A 14,825-nucleotide genomic window follows, 5' to 3' on the forward strand; every position below is an offset into this window, starting at 1 on the left:
GGTCCTAGGTTCTATCCCCAAACCAACCTCCCCCACCCCTGCAAAAAACAAAATGGGTGAATATTGGAGAAGCTGGCAGGCAATCTAGAAATACCCATTGGCATGTAAGAAAACAATCTCAAGTAAAGAATTGTCTAATTCTGTGTAAAAAAACTAGAAAATGTACAGATTGCCAAGACAGAATTATTTTTTTGGTAGTAACTACTCCACTGCAGAAAAAAATATAGTTTTCCTTCTAGCAATACCAGAAAGTATCTAGCAAACAGACAGCTTAAACAAATGTGCCCAGGTATAAGGAAGTGCTATATTAGTCACCTTTTTGTTACCATACAAATATACACATTATAGAAAATATACAAATTAGTTTACATGGGCAATTACTTTTTCTGTTTTCCTTAAGACAGCACATTTATTTTCTTCATTTTGTATTAATTAATTAATTAGTTTATACCCCCAAACGCTTCCCTTTTCCATTCTTCTCCTCACAGAGTTAATTCCCTAAGCATCCCTCCCCTTTTCCTCTGAGAGGGTGGGGCTTCCTGAGTATCCCTCCCACCAAGTGGAATCACATCAAGTCTCTGCAGAGTTAGGTGCATCCTTGCCCACTGAGGTCAGATATGACAGCCCTGTTGGGGGCATGGATTCCATAGTCAGGCAACAGCTTTAGAGACAACCCCCTTCCACCTGAACAACTTCTTATAAGTAAGAAATATTTGCCTTGGTGTACAGGTTTGCAGGATTCAGATCATGACTGATTGAACCCAAGCAACACTACATGAACTACATGAGAGAAGGCTGTGTTAGGACAAGACATTCACCTTCTGATGAAGAAGAAAAAGATAAGAAGGTAACCTCATAGCAAAAGCAACAATATCAACCAACCAGAACCCTCACAGCTCCAAGGGACTTATCCACCAACCAAAGAGTACACAGTGGTTACCTATGGCTGCAGCTAGATATGTAGCAGAGGAATGTCTTATCTAGTATCACTGGGAAGGGTTCCCTTTGGTCCTGTGGGGGCTTGATGGTCCAGAATAGGGGAACGCTAGGCTGCTGAGGCAGGAGTGGGTGGGTGGGTTAAAGAGCACCCTCACAGAGACAGGGCTAGGGAGGAGAGGATAGTGGGTTTGTGGAGAGGAAACTGGCAAGGTGGATAACATTTGAAATGTAAATAAATAAAATAATTGATAAAAATTTAAAAAAGGTAACCTAAAGATTTCTCACTAGTTTTCACCTTTGAAAACTTCTACCATCTGCCTAATGTACCACTGTGGGGGCCAAGTTTTCACAATGTGGACGTTTTTAGAGTGTCCAACATCCAATCTTTAACAATAAGCAAACAAACTTTGTATTAGTATATACTATAGTTAATACTATATATTAGTATATACTAATGCTGTATTAGTATAATACTACGTATTGTTGAACTCCTCCAATAAACAAATAAAATTCTATAAAGGAGATAGAAAGGTTCCAGAAAAACCACCCGTGTGGAAAGGTGAATAAAATAGACACATGGGTTAGAATACTCAACATAGTACTCATGTTAGAGCTCCTCAAATTGCTATTTTTCTATGTTTCTTACCAAACTTTATCACATTTTTTACAGACACATTATAACTTATCCTTAGATTTATATGGAAAGGCACAGAATATAATCTTGCTAAAATAATTTTAAAAATTCAAGGTAAACAAGGAGAAATTCTTTGTGTGGTGTTTTAACATAAACTTCAGACCTTGGAAAATGCAGCTCAAAATTTATCACAGAGTTAAATGGGAAATAAAAGCCAATAGAACTTGTATAAGATAATAGAAGGAAACCATGAGACAAAGAACTAGGTGAAGACTTATTACCCTTGGCATCAAAACATGGTCCATAAAGGAGAAAGCAAATAATCGACACCTTCATCAGTTTCAAAAGTTTTGAAAATAGAGGCAGAAGGATCATGATCTTGAGGCCCACTGGAGCTATATAACAAGTGTCTCAAACAACAAACAAACAAACAAACAAACAAAAACTTTTATTAAAACCAAAGAAAAACAAATCTGACCAACCTGTCAAACAAATTAAATACTAAAATCTTTTGCACAGAACTGTTGATTCCAGCATTTGGGAGTCTACTTCAGGTAGAACAGAAATTTAAGTTGGTCTACCTAAAGAGACCTTGTCTCACAAATAAGTATCTTGCTCTATGATTACTTCCAAGATGATAATAAAGCAAACTACAGAGGAAAATGTTTGAAAACAATGTTGTGTAAGAAGAGATACACAAGCTGGGCAGTGGTGGCACACGCCTTTAATCCCAGCACTTGGGAGGCAGAGGCAGGTGGATTTCTGAGTTCAAGGACAGCCTGGTCTACAAAGTGAATTTCAGGACAGCGGGAACTACATAGAGAAACCCTGTCTCTGAAAACCAAAAAAAAAAAAAAAAAAAGGAAGAGACACACACACACATACAATATTTTGTAAAACTAATATGTAAATTGCACAGAAATAGAGTTCACTGGAAACTGCAACACATATACAATCATATGAAAATATGTTCAATATTATTAACCATTATGAAAATGCAAATTTAGGTTTTTATGACAAATAGCTATATGGCTATTAAAACAGGTGTCTATCCCCATGATTGGCTCTCATCTTGCTTTCAGTTCATTTTGTGTCAACTATTTTCCATAACAATAAAATTGACTGACACAGGATGCAGTATTGAAGCAGCACTGGTGGTTGTCACTGAGACAACAGAATTTTATGATCTCATATATCCAGAAGTTGTAAGTTTGAAGTAAATGGTTTGACAGGGTTTATCAGTAGAGCATAACTTATCCCAATCTAGACATGGAATGGTTCAGTCATGAAGAGCTTCTTGCTTGCACAATAGGATTATACTTACATTCTTTTCTCTATTGAATTTTGCATAATATTCTTACTACTTTTGCTTCTTTTCTTTTTCCCTTGTGACATAATTTTTTCTGTTAATATGGCACTGAAAAATAGGGACTACCGACACAGTGTGCTCCGGTGGGTCGGCCCCACAGAGCTTAGGTTCCAGTCCTGAGGCCTCTGGCAGGAGCCTTCAGAACTCTGCTTCGGGATCCAGAACAGCGTGGGCTACAACACCACATCTCCAGGTCCTGCGAGAGGCCAAAGGGGCACCTGGGAGGCCGGCTGGGAGGAGTCAGTGTGGTCTGGAGAGTCCAGCAGGCCCCATCAGGAGCCTTCAGGTGTCTGCTTCAGGATCTGAACAGCCTGGGCCACAGCACTCGGTCTCCAGAAAGTGCAAGAGGTACCCGGAGGCAGATTGGGAGGACACAGTGTGCTCCAGTGGGTCGGCCCCACAGAGCTTAGGTTCCAGTCCTGAGGCCTCTGGCAGGAGCCTTCAGATCTCCACTTCAGGATCCGGAACTGCCTGGGCTACAACACCACACCTCCAGGCCCTGCAAGAGGCCAGAGGGGCACCCAGGAGGCTGGCTGGGAGGAGTCAGTGTGCTCTGGTGGGTTCAGCAGGCCCTGGTCGGGAGCCTTCAGGTGTCTGCTTAGGGATCTGAACAGCCTGGGGCCACAGCACCCTGTCTCCAGGCAGTGTAGGAGGTCAGCTGTGCCCCAGAGGCCACCTAGGAAGAAGCAGCTTGTACTGGTGAGTCCAGCATTGACAAGGCCAACTAACACCAGTGAGAACTAGATGGCAAAAGGCAAACTCAGGAACATCACTAACAGAAATCAAGGAAATATGGCAGCATCTGAACCCAATTCTCCTTTAACAGCATGTCCTGGATACCCCATCACACCAGAAAAACAAGATCTGGATTTAAAATCACTGGTCATGATGCTGGTACAGGAACACATGAAGGACATACTTAAAGAAATTCAGGAGAAAATGGATCAAAAGTTAGAAGCCCTTACAAGGGAAACACAAAAATCATTGAAAGTAATTCAGGAGAATGCAAAAGCCAATAAGGAGGAAACAAAAAAATCACTTAAAGAAATACAGGAGAACCTTGGTCAACAGGCTGAGGTCATGAAAGAGGAAACACAAAAATCTCTTAAAGAATTAGAGGAAAACACAAGAAAGTGAAGGAGCTAAGCAAAACCATCCAGGATCTAAAATCAGAAGTAGAAACAACTAAGAAAACTCAAAGGGAGACAACTTTGGAGACAGAAAACTTTGGGAAGAAATCAGGGGACAAAGATGCAAATATCAACAACAGAATACAAGAGATAGAAGAAAGAATCTCAGATGCTGAAGATAGAGAAACCATGGACTCAACAGTTAAAGAAAATGCAAAATGCAAAAAGCTTGTAACCCAGAACATCCAGGAAATCCAGGACACAATGAGAAGACCAAACCTAAGTATTATAGGCATAGATGAGAGTGAAGATTTACAACTTAAAGGGCCAGCAAATATCTTCAATAAAATTATGGAAGAAAACTTCCCTAACCTAAAGAGAGAGATGCCCATGAATATACAAGAAGGCTACAGAACTCCAAACAGACTGGACCAGAACAGAAATACCTCCCGTCACATAATAATCAAAACCCCAAATGTACTAAATAAAGAAAGAATATTAAAGGCAGTAAGAGAAAAAGGCCAAGTAACATATAAAGGAAGACCTATCAGAATCACACCAGACTTCTCACCAGAAGCTATGAAACTTAGAAGATCCTGGGCAGATCTTATGCAGACTCTAAGAGAACACAAATGCCAGCCGAAACTACTATACCCAGGAAAACTCTCAATCACCATAGATGGAGAAACCAATGACAAAACCAAGTTTACCAATATCTTACCACAAACCCAGCCCTACAAAGGATCATAGGAGGAAAACATCAATACAAGGAGGGAAACTTCACCCTGGAAAAAGCACGATAGTAACCTTCTTTCATCAAACCCAAAAGAAGATAATCAATCAAATTTAAAAAATAACATAAAAAATGACAGGAAATAATAATCACTATTCCTTAATATCTCTTAACATCTATGGACTCAATGCCCCAATAAAAAGACACAGACTAACCAAATGGATATTTAAACAGGACACTACAATTTGCTGCATACAGGAAACACACCTCAATGTCAAAGACAAACCCTACCTTAGACTAAAAGGCTGGAAGACAATTTTACAAGCCAATGGTCTCAGGAAACAAGCTGGAGTAGCCATTTTAATATCAAATCAAATTGACTTTCAACCCAAAATCATCAAAAGAGACTCTGAGGGACACTTCTTGCTGGTCAAAGGAAAAGTACAACAAGAAGAACCCTCAATCCTGAACATCTATGGTCCAAATGCAAGGGCACCCTCATTCATAAAAGAAACTTTACTAAAGGTCAAAGCACACATTGCACCTAACACAATAATTGTGGGTGACTTCAACACTGTACTTTTCTCAATGGACCAATCAGGAAAACAGAAACTAAACAGGGACACAGTGAAACTAATTGAAGCTTTGGACCAATTAGATTTAACAGATATATATAGAACATTTTATCCTAAAGCAAAAGATTATACCTTTTTCTCAGCACCTCATGGCAACTTCCCCAAAATCGACCATATAATTGGTCACAAGATAGACCTCAACAAATATAAGAAAATCCAACTAATCCCATACCTCCTATCAGATCACTATGGAGTAAAAGTTGTCTTCAATAGCAACAAAAACAACCGAAAACCCACATACATGTGGAAACTAAACAATATTCTACTCAATGATACCTTGGTCAAGGAAGAAATAAAGAAAGAAATTAAAGACTTTTTAGAACTTAATGAAAATGAAGACACAACATACCCAAATCTATGGGACACAATGAAAGCAGTGATAAGAGGAAAACTCATAGCCCTGAGTGACTCCAAAAAGAAAATGGAGAGAGCATACACTAACAGCTTAATGACACACCTGAAAGCCCTGGAACAAAAAAGATGCTATTTCACCCAGGAGGAGTAGAAGGCAGGAAATCATCAAACTCAGGGCTGAAATCAATCAAGTAGAAACAAAGAGAACCATACAAAGAATCAACAAAACCAGGAGCTGTTTCTTTGAGAAAATCAACAAGATAGATAAACCCTTACCCAGACTAACCAAAGGGCACAGAGACAGTATCCAGATTAACAAACTTAGAAATGAAAAGGGAGATGTAACAACGTAAACTGAGGAAATTCAAATCATTAGATCCTACTACAAAAGCCTATACTCAACACAACTGGAGAATCTGGAGGAAATGGACAATTTCCTAGACAGATATCCAACACCAAAACTAAATCAGGATCAAATAGATCATCTAAACAGTCCCATAACACCTGAAGAAAGAAAAAGGGTCATAGAAAGTCTCCCAACCAAAAAAAAAAAAAAAAAAAAAAACATGGATGGGACCAGATGGCTTCAGTGCAGAATTATATCAGACCTTCATAAAAGACCTAACACCAATACTCTTCAAACTATTCCACAAAATAGAAACAGAAGGAACTCTACCCAACTGGTTCTATGAAGGCACAATTACACTGATACCAAAACCACACAAATATCCAACAAAGAAAGAGAACTTCAGGCTAATTTCCCTTATGAATATTGATGCAAAAATACTTAATAAAATTCTTGCCAAGCAAATCCAAGCACACATCAAAACGATCATCCACCATGATCAAGTAGGCTTCATCCTAGGAATGCAGGGATGGTTCAATATAAGGAAATCCATCAATGCTATCCACTACATAAACAAACTCAAAGAAAAAACATATGATCATCTCATTAGGTGCAGAAAAAGCATTTGACAAAATTCAGCATCCTTTCATGCTAAAAGTCTTGGAAAGAACATGAATTCTAGGCCCATACCTAAACATTGTTAAAGCAATATACGGCAAACCAGTAGCCAACATCAAACTAAACAGAGAGAAACTCCAAAAACATCCAGTGGAAAAAAGATAGTCTTTTCAACAAATGGTGCTGGTTCAATTGGAGGTCAGCATGCAGAAGAATGCAAATTGATCCATTCTTATCTCCCTGTACTAAACTTCACTCCAAGTGGGTCAAGGACCTCCATGTAAAACCAGAGACATTGAAACTAATAAAAAAGAAACTGGGAAAGACCCTTGAGGACATGGGCACAGGGGAAAATTTCCTGAACAGATCACCAACAGCTTATGCTCTAAGATCAAGAATTGACAAATGGGACCTCATAAAATTACAAACTTTCTGTAAGGCAAAGAACACTGTCAAAAGGACAAAATGGCAACCATCAAATTGGGAAAGGATATTCACCAACCCTACATCTGATAGATGGCTAATATTCAATATATATAAAGAACTCAAGAAGTTAGACCCCAGGGAACCAAATAACCCTATAAAAATTGGGGTACAGAGCTAAACAAAGAATTTTCACCTGAAGAAATTTGGATGGCCGAGAGGCACCTTAAGAAGTGCTCAACAACATAAGTCATTACGGAAATGCACATCAAAACAACCCTGAGATTTCACCTTACACCAGTCAGAATGGCTAAGGAAAAAAATTCAGGAGACAGCAGGTGTTGGCGAGGATGTGGAGAAAGAGGAACACTCCTCCACTGCTGATGGGGCTGTAAGATGGTACAACCACTTTGGAAATCATTCTGGCAGTTCCTCAGAAAACTGGACATGACACTTCCGTTGGACTCTGCTATACCTCTCCTGGGCATATACCTAAAGGATTCCCCAGCATGCAATAAAGACACATGCTCCATTATGTTCATAGTAGCCTTATTTATAATAGCCAGAAGCTGGAAAGAACCCAGATGTCCCTCAAAGGAGGAATGGATACAGAAATTGTGGTATGTTTATACAATGGAATACTAATCAGCAATTAGAAACAATGACTTCACAAAATTTTTAGGCAAATGGTTTGATCTGGAAAATATCATCCTAGGTGAGGTAACCCAATCACAAAAGAATACACATGGAATGCAATCTCTGATAAGTGGATGTTAATTAGCCCAGACGCTCTGAATACCCAAGGCACAAATTGCATAACGAATGACTCCCATGAAGAAGTATGGAGATGGTCCTGATCCTGGAAAGGATTGATCTAGCATTGGAGGGGAATATAAGGACAGAGAAAAAGGAGGGAGGTGATTGGAGAATGGATGAAGAGAAGAAGGTTTATGAGACATATGGGGACGGGAGATCTGGGAAAGGGGAAATCATTTGGAATGTAAACAAAGATTATAGAATATAAATATATTAAAAAAGTATTCTACAATTAAAAAAATAGGGTCTTGATTTGCATTTCCCTCATGACTAATGAAGTTGAGCATTTTTAAAGATGCTTCTCCGCCATCCGAAGTTCTTCAGGTGAGAATTCTTTGTTTAACTCTGTACCCCATTTTTTAATAGGGTTGTTTGGTTTTCTGGAGTCTAATTTCTTGAGTTCTTTATAAATATTGGATATTAGCCCTCTATCTGATGTAGGATTGGTGAAGATCTTTTCCCAATTTGTTGGTTGCCGATTTGTCTTCTTGATGGTGTCCTTTGCCTTACAGAAACTTTGTAATTTTATGAGGTCCCATTTGTCAATTCTTGATCTTAGAGCATATGCTATTGGTGTTCTGTTCAGAAACTTTCTCCCTGTACCGATGTCCTCAAGGGTCTTCCCCATTTACTTTTCTATTAGCTTCAGAGTGTCTGGCTTTATGGAGGTCCTTGATCCATTTGGATTAGAGCTTAGTACAAGGAGACAAGGATGGATCAATTCGCATTCTTCTGCATGCTGACCTCCAGTTGATCCAGCACCATTTGTTGAAAAGGTTATCTTTTTTCCATTGGATGTTTTCAGCCTCTTTGTCGAGGATCAAGTGGCCATAGGTGTGTGGGTTCATTTCTGGATCTTCAATCCTGTTCCATTGATCCTCCTGTCTGTCACTGTACCAATACCATGCAGTTTTTAACACAACCCTGAGATTTCATCTTACACCAGTCAGAATGGCTAAGATTAAAAATTCAGGAGACAGCAGGTGTTGGAGAGGGTGTGGAGAAAGAGGAACACTCCTCTACTGCTGGTGGGGTTGCAAATTGGTACAACCACTCTGGAAATCAGTCTGGAGGTTCCTCTGAAAACTGGGCACCTCACTTCCAGAAGATCCTGCTATACCACTCCTGGGCATATACCCAGAGGATTCCCCACCATGTAAGAAGGATACATGCTCTACTATGTTCATAGCAGCCCTATTTATAATTGCCAGATGCTGGAAAGAACCCAGGTATCCCTCAACAGAAGAGTGGATGCAAAAAATGTGGTATATCTACACAATGGAGTACTATTCAGCCATTAGAAACAATGAATTCATGAAATTCTTAGGCAAATGGATGGAGCTAGAGAACATCATACTAAGTGAGGTAACCCAGACTCAAAAGGTGAATCATGGTATGCACTCACTAATAAGTAGATATTAACCTAGAAAACTGGAATACCCAAAACATAATCCACACATCAAATGAGGTACAAGAAGAAAGGAGGAGTGGCCCCTTGTTCTGGAAAGACTCAGTGAAGCAGTATTCGGCAAAACCAGAACGGGGAAGTGGGAAGGGGTGGGTGGGAGGACAGGGGAAGAGAAGGGGGCTTACGGGACTTCCGGGGAGTGGGGGGCTAGAAAAGGGGAAATCATTTGAAATGTAAATAAATTATATCGAATAAAAAAAATTAAAAAATAAAGTACTTGATGCAGCCAAGAAGTCTTTTTCAGCGTAGAGGGGTGGCAGGAAGGAGGGCGGGCGGAATCCACTGCCATTGCTTATACTGAATGTGATGTCTGCAAGTGTAGATTTGAGTGCCTTGCTCAATTATTTTCACCCTGTGTGTGTTAATGGTAATAAACTTGGAAAACTGAAAAAAATAGGGTCTACCATAATGGACATGCATTTACCAAATTTATTCTTTAAAGATCCTATCTACATTTTGTACTGGGGATTAAAGTCAATATGTAAACTGGGTGGGCATACAACACACTTCAAATCATTTAAACCGATAAATATGCACAAAATCTAAATCCCTTATACATTGGTGATGGGAGCTGAGACAAGTTTAGAAATTTGTTTGTAAAAATAAAAGTGCACTTAATACAAAACCTAGCAATTGAATCTTATAACAGTGATCCCAGGTAAATTAGTATATTATGTCTTTGCAAAATCCCATACCATAAGTATTCATGATATTTTTATTTGATGTTGTTCCAACCTAGAGGTATTAGTTTAGTAAATGACTAATGAAATATACTTTACGTATAATTAAATATTAAATATAAATGACTAAATATAGGCAGTGGATCATATCACAAAATAGTAAGTATTTAGCTATATTTTTAAAAAGAAAGAGTGAATTGCCACATGCAGTGGTGTATGTCTCTAAAGTCCTAGCAGTTGGGAGACTATGGTAGGAGGGACACTATGCATTCAATGCCTCCCTAGACTTCATAGAAAGACCTTCCTAGAACAAAACAAAGTGAAATGAAATGAACTATTAATACAAACAATAAATTAGATGCTTCCATGGACAGCTTAAATCACATATCATATCATTGAATTAAAATTCTGAAGATGACAAATTACAGAGATGAAGATAAAACTGGTGGTTTATGGGGGTTAGGGGAACTGCAGGAAAGAATATGATACTATGACCATATTGTACAAACAAGATGTTCTCAGTGAAGGAACAGTTTTTAATTGGGATTAGATAGGCTCAGGATATTTGACATTATTGTACATATAAGATATATTTGAGGACTGAAACACAATTCTACACACAAAATTAATTTCTATTTCATGTATAACTATTCAGATGGCCAAAAGTTAACTATTTTTGGAAATGATCTTAGAGTGTACGTGAAGCTAGATTTGAGCTCATGAGTTTAGGAGTGCTAAGATTATATGGCTACAGAACTCATACTTTATCATGTGAGACATTACTCTGTAATGAAATGGTATAGGACTACTTGTGTACTTACTTTTCTATTCCTTTATTTTAATGCCTATGATAAAATGGTGAGGGTGGGCAGTATGAATATGCTGGGAACCATTGCTCTACAGTAACCATCAGCAATAAGCTATATTTTGAACCACTTCAGTATTACCTATTCTCTACAAACTAACTATATCTCCCCTTTGACTAGGAAACCAAATGCCTGTAGCCTCAGCCCAACCTGTCCTCAGAAAGAAGCCATTTACATTGTGTATTGGAAAGACTCAGCCCTCTGTTCAGTCCTCTTTCTCTAGATGAGAAGGACCCCTGTCCGTCACGCAACTTTCTCATTTGGTACTTGCTGTTCTTCTGGAAAGTGCAATTTTATAAAGCTGATCTGTAAGGGCTGGAGAGATTGCTCAGTAGCTAATAGCACCTGATGTTCTTCCAAAGGACCCGGGGTCATTTCCCAGATTCCCACATGGTTGCTTATACCCAAATGTAACTCTAGTTCCAGAGGAGTTGATTCTGTCTTCTGATCTCAGCACTATACATGCATGGTCCATAGAAATGCACACAGGTAGAACACTCATATACATAAAATTAAAACAAACAATTTTGAGCTTCAGTTACATAAAGTCATAATTTTTATGCTTCATTGTATATAGCAGAAATGGCTGAGCTACTTCTATTTGAAAAGAGCTGGCAGCAGTGTTCAGACATTGTTGCTGCAGTTCTCTCCTGCTCCTGGAGTTTGTGTTATTGTCTTTGTGCCACCTTACCTCTAACTCTCAAGAGCAGGTAGGGTCAGCCGGCAAGTAGTCCAGGCCACAAGCAGCATCAGTGCTCATCAGAATGAGCCAGGGTGCTTCTTTGAAAGGAATCATCTGGATCATCCCAGGACTACTAATGAAACATGGAGTTAACCCCATGTGAGAGCTATTTTGGGTTATGAACTAAAACCCCAAATTGGAGAGGATACACATGAGGGATTTATACTTAATTCTAATCCAGATCTTTGAGGCAGAAACACACACTTTAATCCAAATTTTGGAATTGGAAATCACACTTATAGAAATATATTTTTACAGCTTTCATTAATAAGGGTTCAAACAACCTCCCCTCTAGCCCATCATCTACCAGAGGTAGTGTAAAATAAAGGTGTAGGGAGATAGGGGGAAGAAGACCTGTGTAAAAATAGGTCTTTGGGGGAAATTCTAATCTTTATTGTTCTCAGTCCAGACCAGTCCATTAGCAAATACCAAAGAGGAATCAGGAGCTGCAGTCCAGTCCAGTCCAGTCCTCTCAGCAAAACTACCCATAAGGGCAAGGGCAGTTCAACCAAGACAATACTAAAAGGTTTGACAATAGTCCTGAGTCCACTGTAGAAGTGGCAAGAAGCAACAGGAATCTCACAAGAAATACTTTGGTGAGTTTCTCTTGATGAAATCACCACAAGCGATAGCTCAGCAATGCAATGTAAGGTGAACCTATACATGCATGTTGTCAGCTAAGATTAGTGAGCCAAAGCAAAACAAGCCAGTGCTTGAGCTCCCACTGTCTATAGGGTCATATTTATATTCTTTGTAAACATCATGTGTCCTTTCACGTGTTTGCTAAGCAAAAGATCCTTTCACCTGTGTCTGCTATGCAAAACATTCTTTCATCTGCCTGCCCCAGCCAAACATTATAACCTGAGTTTCCAGAGGACCCAGAAATTTCCACTTTGTACACCTTTTTATTGATTATTTTATTTATTTACATTTTAAATATTGTCCCCTTTCCCAGTTTCCCCTCCACAAACAACCCATCCCATCTGCCCTCTTCTGCCTCATGAGTGTACTCTCCCACCCACCCGCCCACTCTCTCCTCATTGCCCTAGCATCCCCCTACAGTGGGGCACCAAGCTTTCACAGAACCAAGGACCTCCGCTCCCATTAGTGTCAGATAAAGCACTTTGCTACATATACAGCTGGAGCCATGGGTCTCTGTATGTGTACTGTTTGGTTGGTGGTTTAGTCCCTGGGAGCTCGGGGTCAGGAGTCCAGTTAGTTGATATTGTTGTTCTTCCTATGGCGTTGCAATCGCCTTCAGCTCCTTCAGTTCTTCCCCTAACTCTTTCATTAGGGTGCCTGAGCTCTGTCCTATGACTGCTGTTATCATCTACATACATATTGGTCAGACTCTGGCAGAGCTTCTAATGGGGCAGCTATACTAGGTTCCTGTCAGCAAGTGCTTCTTGGCATCAGCAATAGTGTTTGTGTTTGGTGTCTGCCCATAGGATGAATCACTATATGGGGCAGTCTCCATTTCCTTCAGTCTCTCTTCTACTCCTTGTTCCTAAATTTCCTTCAGTCAGGAACAATTCTAGGTTAAAATTTTTGAGATGTGTGGGTGGTCCCATCCCTCAATGGGGGGGGGAGGCTGTGCCTATTTACTGGATATGATCTCTACAGATTCTATCTCTTCTTTGTCGGGTATTTCAAATGTCATCCCCAATGGGTCCTGGGAACTTCTTGCTTCCCTGGCATATGAGACTTTCTAGTGGCTACCCCCAGTTCCCCATCCACCACTGCTACACATCTCCTTTCAATTTCCTGACCCTCTGTACTTCTCCCAGTCTCCTCACACTCCTGATCCTGCCCCCCTTTCCTCCCCTCCTCCTCTCTCCCTCCCAGGTCCCTTTACTTCCTGTGATTATTTTGCTCCCCCTTCTAAGTAGAACTGAAGCATCCACATTTTAGAAAATTGGAAATAGTTCTACCAGACCTTCCCAGCTATACCACTCCTGGCTCTGGGGATATATCCAAAAGATGCTCCAACATATAACAAGGACACATGCTCCACTATTTTCATAGCAGCCTTATTTATAATAGCCAGAAGTAGGACAAACCCAGATGTCCCTCAGCAGAGGAATGGATACAGAAAATCTGGTACATTTACAGAATAGAATACTACTCAGCTACTGAAAACAATGACTTCATGAAATTTATAGGCAAATTGATGGGACTAGAAAACATCATCCTGAGTGAGATAGCCCAGTCACAAAATAATACATATGGTATGTACTCACTGATAAGTGGTTATTAGCCTAAAACATGGAATACCCATGATATAGCTCACAGACTACATGAAGCTCATTTTGTACATCTTTAATCCAGGTCTAATTTGCACCATGCTTTCTGCTGGAACTCTATATAATAGTGGTTCTCAACATGTGGATTGACGCCCTTTTGAGGGTGACATAACCAGATATTCTATAAGTTCTATTACTCTGTAGGTACCTCTTGAATTTTCTTTTATTTACTGCCTCCTGACTCGATTACTGGCTGGAAGGAAAGAAACTAGTTGTAAGTGGCCCTAACTTATCTTGTTACAATAAATTATCTATAATGCACAGAGTTTATATACTAGCCTGGATACTTAGTGCTTTCAGCTGCCCTTTCTGTAGTCACTTCCCACTGAGTGCTTCATAGTCCTGAGACAAGATAGTAACTTTACATCTGGGGATGCAAATGTACAGCATCCAGCCACAGATATCAGTGTACCAGTCTTTCCTCATCCATCCTTATGTACCCGAAACACATATGCCAATTAGACACCAATGCAAGAAGCATGTATTCTTGAGTGTGCAAGCTTTCTGCTCTAAAACACACAACACAGGAATTGATAGCTTCTTAGTGTGCTTGAAATAGAAGAAATGATAATTTTGGCTCATTTCTCCTAAGTGCCTATGTAGCTCATAGGCTCTGTGCAGTTTAGTGATGCAATATAAGAATTCATGGAACATTTCCCTATACAGAAGAATTCTATTCTAACTGCACAAAGCAATCAATAAAGAAACCAGATTCTGAGCTCAGAAAGAAAACTCCGCTACATACTAATGCTTCAGGTGTGCCCTAATT

Source organism: Apodemus sylvaticus, chromosome X (assembly GCF_947179515.1).
Source record: "Apodemus sylvaticus chromosome X, mApoSyl1.1, whole genome shotgun sequence".
Taxonomy (NCBI): domain Eukaryota; kingdom Metazoa; phylum Chordata; class Mammalia; order Rodentia; family Muridae; genus Apodemus; species Apodemus sylvaticus.